Genomic DNA, 15,582 nt, shown 5'->3' with positions numbered 1-15,582 from the left:
GGAGGAAACTACTCAGGATGAGACTGTTATGGGAATTATGTTGTGTAATGGAACACAAAGAGGAGATTTTATCGAAAACGATGTAAGAGGGGTATGCCATCGTTGGACAATTGATAAGAAAAAGATGTAAACTGGCTATGGGGGAAATATGAATAATAATGTCATGGAATAAAAAAAAAAAAAAAAAAAAAAAAAAAAAAACATCTCGTCTGATCTCGGAAGCTAAGCAGGGTCGGGCCTGGTTGTACTTGGAGGGAGACTGCGGAATACCTGGTGCTGTAAGGCTTACCAGGTGCTGTAAGCTTTAGTTTTTTCGTCAAAATTGATCTAATATACTGCAGATTAGGGTGGCTGATCTTTAAATAGCCCACACTTTGCAGCAGCCCTCGCTTACGGCCATACCACCCTGAGCGCGCCCGATCTCGTCTGATCTCGGAAGCTAAGGCAGGGTCGGGCCTGGTTAGTACTTGGATGGGAGAGACCGCCTGGGAATACCAGGTGCTGTAAGCTTTAGTTTTTTTGTCTATATGGATCTAATACATTGCGCATTAGGGGTGCTGATCTTTAAATAGCCCACATCTTTGCCCAGCAGCCCTCGCTTACGGCCATACCACCCTGAGCGCGCCCGATCTCGTCTGATCTCGGAAGCTAAGCAGGGTCGGGCCTGGTTAGTACTTGGATGGGAGACCGCCTGGGAATACCAGGTGCTGTAAGCTTTAGTTTTTTTTTTTCGTCAAAATTGATCTAATATACTGCAGATTAGGGTGGCTGATCTTTAAATAGCCCACACTTTGCAGCAGCCCTCGCTTAAGGCCATACCACCCTGAGCGCGCCCGATCTCGTCTGATCTCGGAAGTTAAGCAGGGTCGGGCCTGGTTAGTACTTGGATGGGAGACCGCCTGGGAATACCAGGAGTTGTAAGCTTTAGTTTTTTTTGTCAATATGGACCTAATACATTGCGCATTAGGGTTGCTGATCTTTAAATAGCCCACACTTTGCAGCAGCCCTCGCTTACGGCCATACCACCCTGAGCGCGCCCGATCTCGTCTGATCTCGGAAGCTAAGCAGGGTCGGGCCTGGTTAGTACTTGGATGGGAGACCCCCCTGGGAATACCAAGTGCTGTAAGCTTTAGGTTTTTTCGTCAAAATTGATCTAATATACTGCAGATTAGGGTTGCTGATCTTTAAATAGCCCACACTTTGCAGCAGCCCTCGCTTACGGCCATACCACCCTGAGCGTGTAGAGGGCAGTAGTGAGTTGCTTTACACAGGAAGTGTGCTGGCTGCAGTAGGGAGAGGAAGGCTCTCCCACATCTCTGTTTGTGTTTAGTTTGTTTTTGGAGTTTTTTGTATATTTGTTATTTGGACTTTTTAGTTTGTTTTTTTGTGTTTAAACCACCTAACAGCAGCTTAGTGCTGGCTGGAGGGTGGTTAATTTTTGTTTGTGTTTGTTTTTTTGTTTTTTGTTTTTTCTAAACAATGGATGGATTATTGGCGAACGACACTGGACTGGCTGGAGAGACACGAATGGCAATTGACAATGGACTGGAAGGAGGAACACGCACGGCAAACGACACTGGACTGGCAGGAGGAACACGCACGGCAAATGACACTGGACTGGCTGGAGGAACACGCACGGCAAACGACACTGGACTGGCTGGAGAGAGACGCATGGCAAACGACACTGGACTGGAGTATCGACAACAACGAGCAACGACACTGGACTACACGGTAAAAATCAAGATTCAAGACATACTTTTGGTGAAAGGAAATATTTAAAGGAGGCAACTGTGATTGTGAATGTGGAGAATGTAAGTGAGGTGAGAGCTGTGGATATTATTAAAGCGGTGACGGACAAATGTGGATATGGTAAAATCTTAGCACTCAGGCCAAGACAAGGAAAGGAATATGAACTAACAATGGAAAAAGAAGAAACATGTGATGAACTGACTGAGGGATTGTTAATTAAAGGAGTGAACTGTGAGATAAAGAAACTGCAAAACAGAGATTATGTTGTCTCTTTCATGCATCTGCCCGTCTACCTTGCTGATGAAGAGGTTTTAAATAAACTGGAGGTTTGGGGGGTTTCCCCAATTTCAAAAATAAAGCGGCGTGTTTATCCGGGCACCAGCATAGAGGATGGGACAAGATACGTAAAGGCGCGGTTTCCGAAGGAGGTGGCCTCCCTACCATATAGCACAAAAATGGAAACGGCAGAGGGTCCACAATACTTTCGGGTGATGCACAGCCATCAAGTGAAGACTTGTCGGCTGTGCATGAGCCCAGACCATGTGGTGAAGGACTGCCCGGAGTTCAAGTGCTATAAATGTGAAGAAAGGGGGCACTTCGCCAGGAACTGCAACGCCGTGATGTGCCCGGATTGCAATTTGGTTTTAAATAAGTGTGAGTGTTGGATGGAGGGCGAGGAGGAGGAGGAGGAAGAGCAGCAGGTGGGCAGGCAGGTGCATGAACGAGACAACGAACAGAGAGAGGATGAAACAAGTATGCAAGATGAAGGACAATCAAATAACAATACAGAACAACAGAAAGAGTGTAACGAACAGGACATACAAACACAACAGGATGGGGGAATTTGGACACAGATGGATTTGACTGACAGCTTGCAAAATGCTTTGGATACTGTGGAACTGGACGATCAAAGGAATAAAGAATTGAGTGATGCACAACAGGAGGGAAATTTATGGACACAGATGGATGTGGCGGACAGTTTGCAAAAGGTGATGGACGATGTGGAACTTAATGATCAGAGTAATGAGAAACAATATGCTACAAAAGAAAGTGAAAAAGGAAAAGAAAATGAGGAGACGCAGGGGAAATCATCGAAAAGAAGAAGATCGGTAAAGGTAATACCCAATTTAGATACTGCAAGAAAAAGAGTGCTTAAAGAAGATGGTATTGAGTGTACGAATAAGTATGAGTTGCTAAAGGGTTTGGAGGAGATGGACTGAGTTTATGGGTTTTATGCATGTTTTTATATGTGTTATGCTTTTAAGAATTGTTACTTTTAATGCTAGAGGGCTTTCAGACATAGGAAAATTTGAAAAAGTGAAAGAAATGTGTAAAGGAGAAGATGTGATTTTATTACAAGAAACGAATTGGAGGGAAGAGTACATGACTGAAATAAGGAAAAGGTGGAGCGGAGAGATTTTATATAACAATGGTGATGGGAGGCTGGGAAGAGGAGTTGCGATTTTAATAAAAGAAAACAGTGATGTATCATGTAAAACAATATTTAACGACAGAGATGGGAAATGTATTGCGGTTGAAATGGAGTATGAGGAGAAAAAAGTTATTGTAGTAAATATTCATGCACCGACAGTAGAGAATGAAAAGAAGGAATATTTTAATGTATTAAGAGACTTTTTAAAGAAGCATAAAGAAGTTATTATGATGGGTGATTTTAATACTGTTTTCAGTAAATTAGAAATGGGTGAGGGAATGGTTTTTAAAAATGATAAAGGAAGAAAAGAACTGAAATTATTAATGGAAGAAAATAATATGATTGATGTATGGAGAGAAAGAAATGAAAAAAAGAAAAAGAATATTCAAGGAGGCAATTAGTAGGGAATTTTATGTGTAAAACAAGGATTGATTTTATTTTATGTACAAGGAACATTGAAGGTTTTATCGGTAACATTAAATATGAAGAATCAAGCTTAAGTGACCATAAACCACTTTTTATACAAGTAGACTGGAGTTCAGTGAAAAGAGGGCCGGGTGTATGGGTTTTAAATGTAGAGGTTTTGAAGAATGAGGAGTATGTGTTAAGTATTAAAGAAATTATTGAAAAAGAAAAGGAGAACGAAATGTACAGTGAAGATAAAAGGATATGGTGGGAAAATGTTAAATATTTAGTCAAAAAATTCACAATAAAGTATTGCAAATTAATACAGATGTGTAAGAGGAAGAAGGAGAGAGAAATAAGAGAAAAATTGGAAAAGGAATTAAATGAGAATGGGAAAGATATACAAAAAAATAAAAGAATTGGAGGGAATATTGAAAGAAATGGAAGAGAAAAAATATGAAGGTGCAAGACTAAGGAGTAAAGCTAAATATACGGTGGAGGGTGAAAAATGTACAAAGTTTTTCTTTGATCTAGAAAAAATAAGAGGGAAAGCTGGAATGATTAAAGAAATAAGAGGAAAAAATGGTGTAGTGGTGGAAACAAATGAGGAAATATTAAAAGAAGTAAAAGCATATTATGAAAACCTGTTTAGTACTGAGGGGGTGAGGGAAGAAGAGAAATTGGAGTTACTAAATCAAATAAAAACAACAGTAGGAGAAGTAGACAAAAAAGAGTGTGATGAAGAGATAAGAGAAGAAGAGATAAAAAGAGCAATAAGTGAATTAAACAAAAATACAAGTCCAGGTATAGATGGTTTGGGGAGTGAATTTTATATCGTTTTTAAAGAGTTTTTAACTAGTATTTTAAAAGAAGTATATGAAGACATTTTTAAGAAAGAGGAAATGAATCAGAGAATGGGGATGGGATTAATAAAGTTGATATATAAAAGAAAAGGAGATAAAGTAGACTTAAAAAATTATAGACCAATTACAATGCTGAATACAGATTTGAAAATTTTAACAAAAGTTTTAGCCAATAGATTGAAAGAGGTAATGCCAACCATAATTAAAACAAATCAAGTGTATGGAGTTAAAGGGAAATATATAGCGGACACAACTCTAAGTATAATTGATAGAATAAGATATATGAAAGAAAAAAATAAAAAAGGATATGTCATCAGTTTGGATTTCGAAAAGGCCTTTGATAGAGTGGAGCATGAATATTTATTTGGAATTTTAAGAAGGTACGGGTTTGGGGAAAATTTTGTCAAGTGGATTACAATTTTATATAGGGGAGCGATAACAAGAATACAGTGTAACGGTTTTTTAACAGAATGTTTTAAAATTACTAGGTCAATAAGACAAGGATGTCCATTATCAGCGCTTTTATATTCTTTAGTTGCAGAACCATTGGGATTAGCTATTAAAATAGATGAAGACATAAGAGGGATAAACATCGAAGGAAGTAAGTGGGGGAAATGAAAAAATATTTCAATATGCAGATGATACAACAATAATAGTTAAAGATATAGAGAGTGTTAATAAAGTAAAGGAAGTAGTACAGATGTTTTGTAGGGGATCAGGAGGCAAGTTAAATGAAGAAAAAACAACATATGTGAGATTTGGAGGAGTAAATGTTTTAAAGGATTATTTTCATTTTAAAGAAACAAAAGAAATAAGGATTTTAGGTGTTCTAATGGGAAAAGACGAAAGGAATGTTAAAGAAAAAATGTGGGAAGAAATAGTAGGAGGAATTGAAAGAAGGTTAAATTTTTGGAAATTGAGGACTTTAAGTTTAAAAGGGAAGGTTTTAATTTTAAATGTTTTAATGGTGTCAAAGTTGTGGTATGTTTTATATGTGACTGCTATGCCAATGTGGGTGGAGAAAAGGTTGAAAAAATGTTTTTTAGATTTTTTGTGGAATAGTAAACCGTCAAGAATTGCATATAGTACATTAATAGGAGATGTAGGGAAAGGAGGGATGGGATTAATTGATATTGAACAGAGAAAAAAATAGCTTAAGAATTAAAATAGTAAAAAAATATCTAGATGATGGTCACAAAACTGCATGGAAAAAGACAATGGAATATTTTTTAAACAAATGTGGGGATTTTAACATGGGGGATGGGATTTTATGGATGAAAACAAAGAATTGGATGACAGAGTGCTTACCAGAGTTTTATAGGGAACCTGGGGAAAATGTTTAGACAAAGTTGAGTATGATCCACAATGAACAAAAAACAATATAAAACAACCTAAATCAAAAACAAAAACAAAACAAAAACATTTTAAAACAAGACAAAGGAATTTTTTTAAAGAAATGGATGGAAGTGGGGATAACAAGAGTGAGAGATGTTTTGTATGAATTTAAAGAAGGGTTTTTACCGACACAATTTATTGTAGATGCAATGGAGGAGGCAAAAGAGGATTACAGTGAACAAGAAATAAAAAATAAATATGAAATCATTAAAAATGCAATACCTAAAGAGTGGATAAAAAGAATAGAAAGTATGGAAGGAGAGCCAAAAGAGAAATGTATTCATGTGAAATTAGGGGGAAAACTGTATGATTTTAAGGAATGTACTGTGAAAATGATTTATTGTGCTTTTAGAGATGATGTTTTTAAAGAGCCGATTGCAAATGGTTACTGGGTGCAGAAATTCAAAGATTTAAAAAAAGAGTGTATATGGAGAAACATGACGGGGAAATGTGTGGAAACAAAATTGGAATGTTTGGAGTATTTTATAAGGCATAAAGTGGTTTTTACTGATGTTATTTTAAATAAAATAGGAATGGAAGAAAATGCTCTGTGTAAAGTGTGCCAGGAAGAGGAAGAGGGGATTTTACATATGTTTTTACATTGTAGAGAGCTAGAGGACTTTTTAAGGAAATGTAAATGTTTAATTAAAGATGTGACTGAGGAGTGGGATGAAAATGTAATGGAATGGAACAGAGTTGTGATGTTTTGGTTGGGAAAAAAAGTGTAAAAAAAAAAGTTTCATTAATCTGTGTGTAATGCTAATGAAAAGTGCAATATGGGACAGAAGAACTGTGGCTAAAAAGGAAAAAATTGTGTTGGATGTTTGGAGTGTGTTTAAAAGAAAAACAGAATCATATATTGAAAGACTGTATGTGTACTTCAAAGGTGTAAATATGTTAGACTCTTTTTATGATGTTTTTACCCCACAAGTTTGTTGTGTTTTAAACGATTTAATGTGGAAGCTGCCCAGGAAGTCAAGGAGATTTTTAAAATTATCTATGTAAAGGAGAGATGTGTAATGTAGAGATGTGTAAAGACGAAAATTCTGTATTTTCTATTGATTGTGCTTAATCTATTGTATTTTATTGATTGAAATTTCTTAATAAAAAAAAAAAAAAAAAAAAAAAAAAAAAAAAAAAAAAAGCGCGCCCGATCTCGTCTGATCTCGGAAGCTAAGCAGGGTCGGGCCTGGTTAGTACTTGGATGGGAGACACGGTGCTGTAAGCTTTAGTTTTTTTGTCAAAATTGATCTAATATACTGCAGATTAGGGTGGCTGATCTTTAAATAGCCCACACTTTGCAACAGCCCTCGCTTACGGCCATACCACCCTGAGCGCGCCCGATCTCGTCTGATCTCGGAAGCTAAGCAGGGTCGGGCCTGGTTAGTACTTGGATGGGAGACCGCCTGGGAATACCAGGTGCTGTAAGCTTTAGTTTTTTTTATCAAAATTGAGCTAATATACTGCAGATTAGGGTGGCTGATCTTTAAATAGCCCAGACTTTGCAGCAGCCCTCGCTTACGGCCATACCACCCTGAGCGCGCCCGATCTCGTCTGATCTCGGAAGCTAAGCAGGGTCGGGCCTGGTTAGTATTTGGATGGGAGACCGCCTGGGAATACCAGGTGCTGTAAGCTTTAGTTTTTTTTCTATATGGATCTAATACATTGCGCATTAGGGTTGCTGATCTTTTAAATAGCCCACACTTTGCAGCAGCCCTCGCTTACGGCCATACCACCCTGAGCGCGCCCGATCTCGTCTGATCTCGGAAGCTAAGCAGGGTCGGGCCTGGTTAGTACTTGGATGGGAGACCGCCTGGGAATACCAGGTGCTGTAAGCTTTAGTTTTTTTTATCAAAATTGAGCTAATATACTGCAGATTAGGGTGGCTGATCTTTAAATAGACCACACTTTGCAGCAGCCCTCGCTTACAGCCATACCACCCTGAGCGCGCCCGATCTCGTCTGATCTCGGAAGCTAAGCAGGGTCGGGCCTGGTTAGTACTTGGATGGGAGACCGCCTGGGAATACCAGGTGCTGCAAGCTTTAGTTTTTTTGTCTATATGGATCTAATACATTGCGCATTAGGGTTGCTGATCTTTAAATAGACCACACTTTGCAGCAGCCCTCGCTTACGGCCATACCACCCTGAGCGCGCCCGATCTCGTCTGATCTCGGAAGCTAAGCAGCAGGGTCGGGCCTGGTTAGTACTTGGATGGGAGACCGCCTGGGAATACCACGTGCTGTAAGCTTTAGTTTTTTTGTCTATATGGATCTAATACATTGCGCATTAGGGTTGCTGATCTTTAAATAGCCCACACTTTGCAGCAGCCCTCGCTTACGGACATACCACCCTGAGCGCGCCCGATCTCGTCTGATCTCGGAAGCTAAGCAGGGTCGGGCCTGGTTAGTACTTAGATGGGAGACCGCCTGGGAATACCAGGTGCTGTAAGCTTTAGTTTTTTTTCGTCAAAATTGATCTAATATACTGCAGATTAGTGTTGCTGATCTTTAAATAGCCCACACTTTGCAACAGCCCTCGCTTACGGCCATACCACCCTGAGCGCGCCCGATCTCGTCTGATCTTGGAAGCTAAGCAGGGTCGGGCCTGGTTAGTACTTGGATGGGAGACCGCCCGGGAATACCAGGTGCTGTAAGCTTTAGTTTTTTTTATCTATATGGATCTAATACATTGCGCGCATTAGGGTTGCTGATCTTTAAATAGCCCACACTTTGCAGCAGCCCTCGCTTACGGCCATACCACCCTGAGCGCGCCCGATCTCGTCTGATCTCGGAAGCTAAGCAGGGTCGGGCCTGGTTAGTACTTGGATGGGAGACCGCCTGGGAATACCAGGTGCTGTAAGCTTTAGTTTTTTTTGTCTATATGGATCTAATACATTGCGCATTAGGGTTGCTGATCTTTAAATAGCCCACACTTTGCAGCAGCCCTCGCTTACGGCCATACCACCCTGAGCGCGCCCGATCTCGTCTGATCTCGGAAGCTAAGCAGGGTCGGGCCTGGTTAGTACTTGGATGGGAGACCGCCTGGGAATACCAGGTGCTGTAAGCTTTAGTTTTTTTTTTTTTCTATATGGATCTAATACATTGCGCATTTAGGGTTGCTGATCTTTAAATAGCCCACACTTTGCAGCAGCCCTCGCTTACGGCCATACCACCCTGAGCGCGCCCGATCTCGTCTGATCTCGGAAGCTAAGCAGGGTCGGGCCTGGTTAGTACTTAGATGGGAGACCGCCTGGGAATACCAGGTGCTGCAAGCTTTAGTTTTTTTGTCTATATGGATCTAATACATTGCGCATTAAGGTTGCTGATCTTTAAATAGCCCACACTTTGCAGCAGCCCTCGCTTACGGCCATACCACCCTGAGCGCGCCCGATCTCGTCTGATCTCGGAAGCTAAGCAGGGTCGGGCCTGGTTAGTACTTGGATGGGAGACCGCCTGGGGAATACCAGGTGCTGTAAGCTTTAGTTTTTTTGTCTATATGGATCTAAATACATTGCGCATTAGGGTTGCTGATCTTTAAATAGCCCACACTTTGCAGCAGCCCTCGCTTACGGCCATACCACCCTGAGCGCGCCCGATCTCGTCTGATCTCGGAAGCTAAGCAGGGACAGGCCTGGTTAGTACTAGGATGGGAGACCGCCTGGGAATACCAGGTGCTGTAAGCTTTAGTTTTTTTTTTGTCTATATGGATCTAATACATTGCGCATTAGGGTTGCTGATCTTTAAATAGCCCACACTTTGCAGCAGCCCTCGCTTACGGCCATACCACCCTGAGCGCGCCCGATCTCGTCTGATCTCGGAAGCTAAGCAGGGTCGGGCCTGGTTAGTACTTGGATGGGAGACCGCCTGGGAATACCAGGTGCTGTAAGCTTTAGTTTTTTTTTTCTATATGGATCTAATACATTGCGCATTAGGGTTGCTGATCTTTAAATAGCCCACACTTTGCAGCAGCCCTCGCTTACGGCCATACCAACCTGAGCGCGCCCGATCTCGTCTGATCTCGGAAGCTAAGCAGGGTCGGGCCTGGTTAGTAGTACTTGGATGGGAGACCGCCTGGGATTACCAGGTGCTGTAAGCTTTAGTTTTTTTGTTTTTCTATATGGATCTAATACATTGCAGCATAGGGTTGCTGATCTTTAAATAGCCCACACTTTGCAGCTGCCCTCGCTTACGGCCATACCACCCTGAGCGCGCCCGATCTCGTCTGATCTCGGAAGCTAAGCAGGGTCGGGCCTGGTTAGTACTTGGATGGGAGACCGCCTGGGAAAACCAGGTGCTGTAAGCTTTAGTTTTTTTTGTCAATATGGACCTAATACACTTCATTAGGGTTGCTGATCTTTAAATAGCCCACACTTTGCAGCAGCCCTCGCTTACGGCCATACCACCCTGAGCGCCCCCGATCTCGTCTGAACTCGGAAGCTAAGCAGGGTCGGGCCTGGTTAGTACTTGGATGGGAGACCGCCTGGGAATACCAGGTGCTGTAAGCTTTAGTTTTTTTTTTCTATATGGATCTAATACATTGCATTAAGGTTGCTGATCTTTAAATAGCCCACACTTTGCAGCAGCCCTCGCTTACGGCCATACCACCCTGAGCGCGCCAGATCTCGTCTGATCTCGGAAGCTAAGCAGGGTCGGGCCTGGTTAGTACTTGAATGGGAGACCGCCTGGGAATACCAGGGTGCTGTAAGCTTTAGTTTTTTTTTTGTCTATATGGATCTAATACATTGCGCATTAAGGTTGCTGATCTTTAAATAGCCCACACTTTGCAGCAGCCCTCGCTTACGGCCATACCACCCTGAGCGCGCCCGATCTCGTCTGATCTCGGAAGCTAAGCAGGGTCGGGCCTGGTTAGTACTTGGATGGGAGACCGCCTGGGATTACCAGGTGCTGTAAGCTTTAGTTTTTTTGTTCTATATGGATCTAATATATTGCACATTAGGGTGGCTGATCTTTAAATAGCCCACACTTTGCAGCAGCCCTCGCTTACGGCCATACCACCCTGAGCGCACCCGATCTCGTCTGATCTCGGAAGCTAAGCAGGGTCGGGCCTGGTTAGTACTTGGATGGGAGACCGCCTGGGAATACCAGGTGCTGTAAGCTTTAGTTTTTTTGTTCTATATGGATCTAATACATTGCGCATTAGGGTTGCTGATCTTTAAATAGCCCACACTTTGCAGCAAGCCCTCGCTTACGGCCATACCACCCTGAGCGCGCCCGATCTCGTCTGATCTCGGAAGCTAAGCAGGGTAGGGCCTGGTTAGTACTTGGATGGGAGACCGCCTGGGAATACCAGGTGCTGTAAGCTTTAGTTTTTTTGTCTATATGGATCTAATACATTGCGCATTAGGGTTGCTGATCTTTAAATAGCCCACACTTTGCAGCAGCCCTCGCTTACGGCCATACCACCCTGAGCGCGCCCGATCTCGTCTGATCTCGGAAGCTAAGCAGGGTCGGGCCTGGTTAGTACTTGGATGGGAGACCGCCTGGGAATACCAAGTGCTGTAAGCTTTAGTTTTTTCGTCAATATGGACCTAATACATTGCGCATTAGGGTTGCTGATCTTTAAATAGCCCACACTTTGCAGCAGCCCTCGCTTACGGCCATACCACCCTGAGCGCGCCCGATCTCTCGTCTGATCTCGGAAGCTAAGCAGGGTCGGGCCTGGTTAGTACTTGGATGGGAGACCGCCTGGGAATACCAGGTGCTGTAAGCTTTAGTTTTTTTTGTCTATATTCGCTTACGGCCATACCATTAGGGTTGCTGATCTTTAAATAGCCCACACTTTGCAGCAGCCCTCGCTTACGGCCATACCACCCTGAGCGCGCCCGATCTCGTCTGATCTCGGAAGCTAAGCAGGGTCGGGCCTGGTTAGTACTTGGATGGGAGACCGCCTGGGAATACCAGGTGCTGTAAGCTTTAGTTTTTTTATCTATATGGATCTAATACATTGCGCATTAGGGTTGCTGATCTTTAAATAGCCCACACTTTGCAGCAGCCCTCGCTTACGGACATACCACCCTGAGCGCGCCCGATCTCGTCTGATCTCGGAAGCTAAGCAGGGTCGGGCCTGGTTAGTACTTGGATGGGAGACCGCCTGGGAATACCAGGTGCTGTAAGCTTTAGTTTTTTTTCAAAATGGATCTAATACATTGCATTAGGGTTGCTGATCTTTAAATAGCCCACACTTTGCAGCAGCCCTCGCTTACGGCCATACCACCCTGAGCGCGCCCGATCTAGTCTGATCTCGGAAGCTAAGCAGGGTCGGGCCTGGTTAGTACTTGGATGGGAGAGCCGCCTGGGAATACCAGGTGCTGTAAGCTTTAGTTTTTTTTTTCAAAATGGATCTAATACATTGCGCATTAGGGTTGCTGATCTTTAAATAGCCCACACTTTGCAGCAGCCCTCGCTTACGGCCATACCACCCTGAGCGCGTCTGATCTCGGAAGCTAAGCAGGGTCGGGCCTGGTTAGTACTTGGATGGGAGACCGCCTGGGAATACCAGGTGCTGTAAGCTTTAGTTTTTTTTCAAAATGGATCTAATACATTGCGCATTAGGGTTGCTGATCTTTAAATAGACCACACTTTGCAGCAGCCCTCGCTTACGGCCATACCACCCTGAGCGCGCCCGATCTCGTCTGATCTCGGAAGCTAAGCAGGGCAGGGTCGGGCCTGGTTAGTACTTGGATGGGAGACCGCCTGGGAATACCAGGTGCTGTAAGCTTTAGTTTTTTTTTTTGTCTATATGGATCTAATACATTGCGCATTAGGGTTGCTGATCTTTAAATAGCCCACACTTTGCAGCAGCCCTCGCTTACGGCCATACCACCCTGAGCGCGCCCGATCTCGTCTGATCTCGGAAGCTAAGCAGGGTCGGGCCTGGTTAGTACTTGGATGGGAGACCGCCTGGGAATACCAGGTGCTGTAAGCTTTAGTTTTTTTTGTCTATATGGATCTAATACATTGCGCATTAGGGTTGCTGATCTTTAAATAGACCACACTTTGCAGCAGCCCTCGCTTACGGACATACCACCCTGAGCGCGCCCGATCTCGTCTGATCTCGGAAGCTAAGCAGGGTCGGGCCTGGTTAGTACTTGGATGGGAGACCGCCTGGGAATACCAGGTGCTGTAAGCTTTAGTTTTTTTATCTATATGGATCTAATACATTGCGCATTAGGGTTGCTGATCTTTAAATAGCCCACACTTTGCAGCAGCCCTCGCTTACGGCCATTCCACCTTGAGGGCACCCCGATCTCGTCTGATCTCGGAAGCTAAGCAGGGTCGGGCCTCGGGCCTGGTTAGTACTTGGATGGGAGACCGCCTGGGATTACCAGGTGCTGTAAGCTTTAGTTTTTTTGTTCAAAATGATCTAATACACTGCGCATTAGGGTGGCTGATCTTTAAATAGCCCACACTTTGCAGCAGCCCTCGCTTACGGCCATACCACCCTGAGCGCGCCCGATCTCGTCTGATCTCGGAAGCTAAGCAGGGTCGGGCCTGGTTAGTACTTGGATGGGAGACCGCCTGGGAATACCAGGTGCTGTAAGCTTTAGTTTTTTTTTTTCAATATGGATCTAATACATTGCGCATTAGGGTTGCTGATCTTTAAATAGCCCACACTTTGCAGCAGCCCTCGCTTACGGCCATACCACCCTGAGCGCGCCCGATCTCGTCTGATCTCGGAAGCTAAGCAGGGTCGGGCCTGTTTAGTACTTGGATGGGAGACCGCCTGGGAATACCAGGTGCTGTAAGCTTTAGTTTTTTCATCTATATGGATCTAATACATTGCGCATTAAGGTTGCTGATCTTTAAATAGCCCACACTTTGCAGCAGCCCTCGCTTACGGCCATACCACCCTGAGCGCGCCCGATCTCGTCCTGATCTCGGAAGCTAAGCAGGGTAGGGCCTGGTTAGTACTTGGATGGGAGACCGCCTGGGAATACCAGGTGCTGTAAGCTTTAGGTTTTTTTGTCTAAAATGGATCTAATACATTGCGCATTAGGGTTTGCTGATCTTTAAATAGCCCACACTTTGCAGCAGCCCTCGCTTACGGCCATACCACCCTGAGCGCGCCCGATCTCGTCTGATCTCGGAAGCTAAGCAGGGTCGGGCCTGGTTAGTACTTGGATGGGAGACCGCCTGGGAATACCAGGTGCTGTAAGCTTTAGTTTTTTTTTGTCAATATGGACCTAATATATACTGCAGATTAGGGTGGCTGATCTTTAAATAGACCACACTTTGCAGCAGCCCTCGCTTACGGCCATACCACCCTGAGCGCGCGCCCGATCTCGTCTGATCTCGGAAGCTAAGCAGGGTCGGGCCTGGTTAGTACTTGGATGGGAGACCGCCTGGGAATACCAGGTGCTGTAAGCTTTAGTTTTTTTTTTCTATATGGATCTAATACATTGCGCATTAGGGTTGCTGATCTTTAAATAGCCCACACTTTGCAGCAGCCCTCGCTTACGGACATACCACCCTGAGCGCGCCCGATCTCGTCTGATCTCGGAAGCTAAGCAGGGTCGGGCTTGGTTAGTACTTGGATGGGAGACCGCCTGGGAATACCAGGTGCTGTAAGCTTTAGTTTTTTTTTCTAAATTGATCTAATATACTGCAGATTAGGGTGGCTGATCTTTAAATAGCCCACACTTTGCAGCAGCCCTCGCTTACGGCCATACCACCCTGAGCACGCCCGATCTCGTCTGATCTCGGAAGCTAAGCAGGGTCGGGCCTGGTTAGTACTTGGATGGGAGACCGCCTGGGAATACCAGGTGCTGTAAGCTTTAGTTTTTTTTGTCAATATGGACCTAATACATTGCATTAGGGTTGCTGATCTTTAAATAGACCACACTTTGCAGCAGCCCTCGCTTACGGCCATACCACCCTGAGCGCGCCCGATCTCGTCTGATCTCGGAAGCTAAGCAGGGTCGGGCCTGGTTAGTACTTGGATGGGAGACCGCCTGGGAATACCAGGTGCTGTAAGCTTTAGTTTTTTTTTTCTATATGGATCTAATACATTGCGCATTAGGGTTGCTGATCTTTAAATAGCCCACACTTTGCAGCAGCCCTCGCTTACGGACATACCACCCTGAGCGCGCCCGATCTCGTCTGATCTCGGAAGCTAAGCAGGGTCGGGCCTGGTTAGTACTTGGATGGGAGACCGCCTGGGAATACCAGGTGCTGTAAGCTTTAGTTTTTTTTTTTACTATATGGATCTAATACATTGCGCATTAGGGTTGCTGATCTTTAAATAGCCCACACTTTGCAGCAGCCCTCGCTTACGGCCATACCACCCTGAGCGCGCCCGATCTCGTCTGATCTCGGAAGCTAAACAGGGTCAGGCCTGGTTAGTATTTGGATGGGAGACCGCCTGGGAATACCAGGTGCTTGTAAGCTTTAGTTTTTTTTCTCTATATGTATCTAATACATTGCGCATTAGGGTTGCTGATCTTTAAATAGCCCACACTTTGCAGCAGCCCTCGCTTACGGCCATACCACCCTGAGCGCGCCCGATCTCGTCTGATCTCGGAAGCTAAGCAGGGTCGGGCCTGGTTAGTACTTGGATGGGAGACCGCCTGGGAATACCAGGTGCTGTAAGCTTTAGTTTTTTTTTGTCAATATGGACCTAATACATTGCGCATTAGGGTTGCTGATCTTTGAATAGCACACACTTTGCAGCAGCCCTCGCTTACGGCCATACCACCCTGAGCGCGCCCGATCTCGTCTG

General features: G+C 44.2%; 44 non-coding genes and 2 pseudogenes across 44 annotated transcripts in view; all 46 read left to right on the top strand.

Moving 5' to 3' along the window:
• The first annotated feature begins 388 nt into the window (after nt 1–388).
• Nucleotides 389–510, top strand: LOC122143189. The gene has a single exon (XR_006159029.1). It is a non-coding gene; the product is annotated as a 5S ribosomal RNA (ribosomal RNA).
• An 87-nt stretch (nt 511–597) lies between these two features.
• On the top strand, nt 598–716 carry LOC122143216. The gene has a single exon (XR_006159052.1). It is a non-coding gene; the product is annotated as a 5S ribosomal RNA (ribosomal RNA).
• Nucleotides 717–805: 89 nt separating this feature from the next.
• On the top strand, nt 806–924 carry LOC122143178. Its single transcript, XR_006159018.1, has one exon. It is a non-coding gene; the product is annotated as a 5S ribosomal RNA (ribosomal RNA).
• An 85-nt stretch (nt 925–1,009) lies between these two features.
• LOC122143180 lies at nt 1,010–1,129 on the top strand. The gene has a single exon (XR_006159020.1). It is a non-coding gene; the product is annotated as a 5S ribosomal RNA (ribosomal RNA).
• A 6,027-nt stretch (nt 1,130–7,156) lies between these two features.
• LOC122143215 lies at nt 7,157–7,275 on the top strand. The gene has a single exon (XR_006159051.1). It is a non-coding gene; the product is annotated as a 5S ribosomal RNA (ribosomal RNA).
• An 85-nt stretch (nt 7,276–7,360) lies between these two features.
• LOC122143227 lies at nt 7,361–7,479 on the top strand. Its single transcript, XR_006159063.1, has one exon. It is a non-coding gene; the product is annotated as a 5S ribosomal RNA (ribosomal RNA).
• An 84-nt stretch (nt 7,480–7,563) lies between these two features.
• Nucleotides 7,564–7,682, top strand: LOC122143213. Its single transcript, XR_006159049.1, has one exon. It is a non-coding gene; the product is annotated as a 5S ribosomal RNA (ribosomal RNA).
• An 85-nt stretch (nt 7,683–7,767) lies between these two features.
• On the top strand, nt 7,768–7,886 carry LOC122143229. The gene has a single exon (XR_006159065.1). It is a non-coding gene; the product is annotated as a 5S ribosomal RNA (ribosomal RNA).
• An 84-nt stretch (nt 7,887–7,970) lies between these two features.
• LOC122143184 lies at nt 7,971–8,092 on the top strand. Its single transcript, XR_006159024.1, has one exon. It is a non-coding gene; the product is annotated as a 5S ribosomal RNA (ribosomal RNA).
• An 84-nt stretch (nt 8,093–8,176) lies between these two features.
• LOC122143165 lies at nt 8,177–8,295 on the top strand. Its single transcript, XR_006159005.1, has one exon. It is a non-coding gene; the product is annotated as a 5S ribosomal RNA (ribosomal RNA).
• Nucleotides 8,296–8,381: 86 nt separating this feature from the next.
• LOC122143241 lies at nt 8,382–8,500 on the top strand. Its single transcript, XR_006159077.1, has one exon. It is a non-coding gene; the product is annotated as a 5S ribosomal RNA (ribosomal RNA).
• An 87-nt stretch (nt 8,501–8,587) lies between these two features.
• On the top strand, nt 8,588–8,706 carry LOC122143212. The gene has a single exon (XR_006159048.1). It is a non-coding gene; the product is annotated as a 5S ribosomal RNA (ribosomal RNA).
• An 85-nt stretch (nt 8,707–8,791) lies between these two features.
• On the top strand, nt 8,792–8,910 carry LOC122143211. The gene has a single exon (XR_006159047.1). It is a non-coding gene; the product is annotated as a 5S ribosomal RNA (ribosomal RNA).
• An 89-nt stretch (nt 8,911–8,999) lies between these two features.
• LOC122143161 lies at nt 9,000–9,118 on the top strand. The gene has a single exon (XR_006159001.1). It is a non-coding gene; the product is annotated as a 5S ribosomal RNA (ribosomal RNA).
• An 84-nt stretch (nt 9,119–9,202) lies between these two features.
• On the top strand, nt 9,203–9,322 carry LOC122143169. Its single transcript, XR_006159009.1, has one exon. It is a non-coding gene; the product is annotated as a 5S ribosomal RNA (ribosomal RNA).
• An 85-nt stretch (nt 9,323–9,407) lies between these two features.
• LOC122143163 lies at nt 9,408–9,526 on the top strand. Its single transcript, XR_006159003.1, has one exon. It is a non-coding gene; the product is annotated as a 5S ribosomal RNA (ribosomal RNA).
• Nucleotides 9,527–9,613: 87 nt separating this feature from the next.
• LOC122143210 lies at nt 9,614–9,732 on the top strand. Its single transcript, XR_006159046.1, has one exon. It is a non-coding gene; the product is annotated as a 5S ribosomal RNA (ribosomal RNA).
• Nucleotides 9,733–9,817: 85 nt separating this feature from the next.
• On the top strand, nt 9,818–9,939 carry LOC122143191. Its single transcript, XR_006159031.1, has one exon. It is a non-coding gene; the product is annotated as a 5S ribosomal RNA (ribosomal RNA).
• Nucleotides 9,940–10,027: 88 nt separating this feature from the next.
• On the top strand, nt 10,028–10,146 carry LOC122143218. The gene has a single exon (XR_006159054.1). It is a non-coding gene; the product is annotated as a 5S ribosomal RNA (ribosomal RNA).
• An 83-nt stretch (nt 10,147–10,229) lies between these two features.
• LOC122143166 lies at nt 10,230–10,348 on the top strand. Its single transcript, XR_006159006.1, has one exon. It is a non-coding gene; the product is annotated as a 5S ribosomal RNA (ribosomal RNA).
• An 83-nt stretch (nt 10,349–10,431) lies between these two features.
• LOC122143176 lies at nt 10,432–10,551 on the top strand. Its single transcript, XR_006159016.1, has one exon. It is a non-coding gene; the product is annotated as a 5S ribosomal RNA (ribosomal RNA).
• Nucleotides 10,552–10,638: 87 nt separating this feature from the next.
• Nucleotides 10,639–10,757, top strand: LOC122143164. Its single transcript, XR_006159004.1, has one exon. It is a non-coding gene; the product is annotated as a 5S ribosomal RNA (ribosomal RNA).
• Nucleotides 10,758–10,842: 85 nt separating this feature from the next.
• On the top strand, nt 10,843–10,961 carry LOC122143160. The gene has a single exon (XR_006159000.1). It is a non-coding gene; the product is annotated as a 5S ribosomal RNA (ribosomal RNA).
• An 86-nt stretch (nt 10,962–11,047) lies between these two features.
• On the top strand, nt 11,048–11,166 carry LOC122143214. Its single transcript, XR_006159050.1, has one exon. It is a non-coding gene; the product is annotated as a 5S ribosomal RNA (ribosomal RNA).
• An 84-nt stretch (nt 11,167–11,250) lies between these two features.
• LOC122143232 lies at nt 11,251–11,369 on the top strand. Its single transcript, XR_006159068.1, has one exon. It is a non-coding gene; the product is annotated as a 5S ribosomal RNA (ribosomal RNA).
• Nucleotides 11,370–11,453: 84 nt separating this feature from the next.
• LOC122143167 lies at nt 11,454–11,574 on the top strand. Its single transcript, XR_006159007.1, has one exon. It is a non-coding gene; the product is annotated as a 5S ribosomal RNA (ribosomal RNA).
• Nucleotides 11,575–11,658: 84 nt separating this feature from the next.
• LOC122143209 lies at nt 11,659–11,777 on the top strand. The gene has a single exon (XR_006159045.1). It is a non-coding gene; the product is annotated as a 5S ribosomal RNA (ribosomal RNA).
• Nucleotides 11,778–11,861: 84 nt separating this feature from the next.
• LOC122143235 lies at nt 11,862–11,980 on the top strand. Its single transcript, XR_006159071.1, has one exon. It is a non-coding gene; the product is annotated as a 5S ribosomal RNA (ribosomal RNA).
• An 81-nt stretch (nt 11,981–12,061) lies between these two features.
• On the top strand, nt 12,062–12,181 carry LOC122143185. Its single transcript, XR_006159025.1, has one exon. It is a non-coding gene; the product is annotated as a 5S ribosomal RNA (ribosomal RNA).
• Nucleotides 12,182–12,266: 85 nt separating this feature from the next.
• Nucleotides 12,267–12,375, top strand: LOC122143193 (annotated as a pseudogene).
• Nucleotides 12,376–12,458: 83 nt separating this feature from the next.
• On the top strand, nt 12,459–12,582 carry LOC122143172. Its single transcript, XR_006159012.1, has one exon. It is a non-coding gene; the product is annotated as a 5S ribosomal RNA (ribosomal RNA).
• An 88-nt stretch (nt 12,583–12,670) lies between these two features.
• On the top strand, nt 12,671–12,789 carry LOC122143208. Its single transcript, XR_006159044.1, has one exon. It is a non-coding gene; the product is annotated as a 5S ribosomal RNA (ribosomal RNA).
• Nucleotides 12,790–12,874: 85 nt separating this feature from the next.
• LOC122143234 lies at nt 12,875–12,993 on the top strand. The gene has a single exon (XR_006159070.1). It is a non-coding gene; the product is annotated as a 5S ribosomal RNA (ribosomal RNA).
• An 84-nt stretch (nt 12,994–13,077) lies between these two features.
• On the top strand, nt 13,078–13,204 carry LOC122143194 (annotated as a pseudogene).
• Nucleotides 13,205–13,288: 84 nt separating this feature from the next.
• On the top strand, nt 13,289–13,407 carry LOC122143207. Its single transcript, XR_006159043.1, has one exon. It is a non-coding gene; the product is annotated as a 5S ribosomal RNA (ribosomal RNA).
• Nucleotides 13,408–13,493: 86 nt separating this feature from the next.
• Nucleotides 13,494–13,612, top strand: LOC122143224. The gene has a single exon (XR_006159060.1). It is a non-coding gene; the product is annotated as a 5S ribosomal RNA (ribosomal RNA).
• Nucleotides 13,613–13,696: 84 nt separating this feature from the next.
• Nucleotides 13,697–13,816, top strand: LOC122143236. The gene has a single exon (XR_006159072.1). It is a non-coding gene; the product is annotated as a 5S ribosomal RNA (ribosomal RNA).
• Nucleotides 13,817–13,903: 87 nt separating this feature from the next.
• On the top strand, nt 13,904–14,022 carry LOC122143206. The gene has a single exon (XR_006159042.1). It is a non-coding gene; the product is annotated as a 5S ribosomal RNA (ribosomal RNA).
• Nucleotides 14,023–14,110: 88 nt separating this feature from the next.
• LOC122143240 lies at nt 14,111–14,231 on the top strand. The gene has a single exon (XR_006159076.1). It is a non-coding gene; the product is annotated as a 5S ribosomal RNA (ribosomal RNA).
• An 85-nt stretch (nt 14,232–14,316) lies between these two features.
• Nucleotides 14,317–14,435, top strand: LOC122143171. The gene has a single exon (XR_006159011.1). It is a non-coding gene; the product is annotated as a 5S ribosomal RNA (ribosomal RNA).
• An 84-nt stretch (nt 14,436–14,519) lies between these two features.
• Nucleotides 14,520–14,638, top strand: LOC122143221. Its single transcript, XR_006159057.1, has one exon. It is a non-coding gene; the product is annotated as a 5S ribosomal RNA (ribosomal RNA).
• An 83-nt stretch (nt 14,639–14,721) lies between these two features.
• LOC122143205 lies at nt 14,722–14,840 on the top strand. The gene has a single exon (XR_006159041.1). It is a non-coding gene; the product is annotated as a 5S ribosomal RNA (ribosomal RNA).
• An 85-nt stretch (nt 14,841–14,925) lies between these two features.
• LOC122143233 lies at nt 14,926–15,044 on the top strand. Its single transcript, XR_006159069.1, has one exon. It is a non-coding gene; the product is annotated as a 5S ribosomal RNA (ribosomal RNA).
• An 87-nt stretch (nt 15,045–15,131) lies between these two features.
• LOC122143190 lies at nt 15,132–15,251 on the top strand. Its single transcript, XR_006159030.1, has one exon. It is a non-coding gene; the product is annotated as a 5S ribosomal RNA (ribosomal RNA).
• Nucleotides 15,252–15,336: 85 nt separating this feature from the next.
• Nucleotides 15,337–15,455, top strand: LOC122143204. The gene has a single exon (XR_006159040.1). It is a non-coding gene; the product is annotated as a 5S ribosomal RNA (ribosomal RNA).
• Nucleotides 15,456–15,541: 86 nt separating this feature from the next.
• The window catches only part of LOC122143222, a 119-nt gene continuing 78 nt past the window's right edge, over nt 15,542–15,582 (top strand). Inside the window, exon 1 of the ribosomal RNA XR_006159058.1 lies at nt 15,542–15,582. This exon is cut by the window's right edge and continues 78 nt beyond it. This is a non-coding gene — a ribosomal RNA (5S ribosomal RNA).

The sequence above is a fragment of the Cyprinus carpio genome, unplaced genomic scaffold (assembly GCF_018340385.1).
Source record: "Cyprinus carpio isolate SPL01 unplaced genomic scaffold, ASM1834038v1 S000000996, whole genome shotgun sequence".
Taxonomy (NCBI): domain Eukaryota; kingdom Metazoa; phylum Chordata; class Actinopteri; order Cypriniformes; family Cyprinidae; genus Cyprinus; species Cyprinus carpio.
The sequence above is the reverse complement of the archived record's forward strand: the minus strand, read 5'-3'. Positions and strand labels throughout refer to the sequence as shown.